Source organism: Serinus canaria, chromosome 14, assembly GCF_022539315.1.
Source record: "Serinus canaria isolate serCan28SL12 chromosome 14, serCan2020, whole genome shotgun sequence".
Lineage (NCBI taxonomy): Eukaryota > Metazoa > Chordata > Aves > Passeriformes > Fringillidae > Serinus > Serinus canaria.
Window position 1 is genome coordinate 6,316,427 of NC_066328.1, and position 2,478 is coordinate 6,318,904.

The window sequence follows — 2,478 nt, forward strand, 5'->3', positions numbered from 1 at the left end:
AGCTGGCCCTGCAGGTTTTTTGTTTTTTTTTTTCCTGTTGTTCCACCAATGACCAACACTCAAGCTACAACATTCATGGAATTACACATGCACTCATAAATTCATTCAAAGCCTCTTTGTACCAGCTTGGATTTGTGTATGTGGGTTGTGTTTAGCCTTTATATACAATTGCCCTTGGGCTTCAGCTGGGCTTATATTCAACATTAACAGATAATAATTGGTGTGCAGCAGTCAGTTCTTCCCCACCATAAATGAGAAGTTCATATCTGGCAGATAAACTGTAATTTTTTAAACTCCAGGGTCTTAGAAGAGATTGTTCTTCCCCACTAGAAATGTCACTGTCTCTATCTGAGCTTCCAAGCCCAATGTATATTCTGGAATGATGTGAAATGTGCTGCATTTTAAAATCACCCTCTTCTTAAACCTATATTGAAATTACAAAGGAAATGAAATATGTAGGAAAGCAAGGAGAAAATAAGATGGCTGAGAAAGGCAGCCCTGGACTGTGTAGTCCTCCCTTGATATTTAGGATACAGAAATAGCTTTACCCGTACTCTTCACTTGTGTCTTTTAATGCAGATTTGGAAGTCCTAAGCTAGTTCAGGATCAGTGATTGAAATCGTCACTGTGTTTACCTTGGCAGTAAGGTTGAGTATGGTCTTGCACACAGTGCATAAATTACACTTATTGGGAAGAAAGATCACCTAGGTTTAATTAGTTCCAAAGCATAATAAAAAGATACACAGTGCAGACTGTGCAGTTCACAAGGATAATGTCTTCCTTGTTAGACACATTCACTCTAAAGGCAGGTATAAAATAATACTTGGATAGATGAGAGAATAATCAGCAAGTATTTCTTGATACCTAGCTAGGCCTTTGTACTTCTAGTCCTTAGAGATAAAGACTTTTCCTAAATTCATTTGTGTATTACAGTAAGAATTCCAGGACTAGAGCATGCACTGATAAGGAGGTGAATGCATGGGGAGGTTTGTATCAAGAGACTTTTATTCTACTGTCAAAAAGATGTGAAGTTTGCTGTTGTTTCAGCAGGGCAGCTGTAAAAGGACTAGAAAGAGAATAGGCCTTAATGAACTGAAAAAAAAAGCCAAACCTCTCTTTACTGAGCACTCTATTACTGAGGCACTTGTAGTGCTGTGTAAGGGTCCAAAAAAAAGATAGTACACAGTCTGTTATGTGCTGTGAAAATCAGACTAAATTATCCTTTTAAAAGCTGGGGGGAGATTGCAAGTAAAATAGTATCATGTATAGAATAATTTGCTGGCAGAGTTCAAAATGAAACTCAAACTATATAATGCAAGATTCCAAAATCAGAGGGAAGAGAAAATTTCCTTGTTTGGAGTTCAGAGTTCTAAGCCTCATTTCAGTATCACTTCAGCCAAGGGCTGGATTTTTCCTATTTTCTTTTCCAGTCCCAAATACTTGTGTGCCTAACTAGATCATCCTTTGTGCTTTACAGCTTCAGTAGGCCCTGCTGATTCACATTCTCACTGCTCCTAAAAGAAAAGCTGACCTTCTTTATTTGCATTTAGACTCCACACAAAATCCCTCTGACCAGTATGTACATGGCTCCCATTCCTAAAATTCAAAGCCAGAGTAGGCTACTCTTTCCATTTTGCATATTAGAACTTACCATGTGTTGCAGGTGTGTTCTGCACTAAGCTGGGTACTCACAACTGTGTTGTCCCTGGCACAAAGTTGAAGACATTTTGTTTCACCAGTGCTTGAGACCTTTACAACTGCAACACACTAATTAGGTGAGATGTTCTTATTTAATTCCCAAGGCCAAATGACACTGCAGGCTATTGAGAAATCCCTTAACAACATCCTTAAAAGACAATGTGACCTGGACCATGACAGCTGTGGCCGTAAAGACAAACAAGGTAGCTGAGAAGGTCACCCACACCACTCTGTGATGGGCTTATTGTGTCTGGCTTCTCAGGCTTTAGAGGAAGCTGGAGGAATCACTGTCCCTGTGTGCAAACACTCATCTCTGAGCATCCTTCTAGACTCTTGTTGCCTCAGTTATCCACTCCAGAAAGGAGTGAAGTGCTTTGTTCAGTGAGGTGAGGAGTTACAGCAGCACATGCACATTGCAGCTGTTGGGAGTGCACCACAGCACTGAGTGCTCCAACACTCTGCATGAGTTTTGGGGTGCTTTAGATAGCTCTGCCCCCTGGGCCAATAGTGATTTCCCTGCCAGGTCAAATATTTCTCTCAGTGCAGCCTTTTATCCTTTTCTTTAGAGACCAGAAACTCAGAGGAATCATTGTCAGCACAGCTGACAAATCAGAAGAAAAATGTTGGTTGTAAATGCCATTGTACACCTAAACCTTTGTAATCAGCATCTCTAGAGAAGATAACTGTAGCAAACTCAGGATGAACAGCAGGTTGATGGTATAGTTATCACAGCTCAGCCTGACACAGCCTCAGCTTATTCTGTGCACGAACAGTAATGAG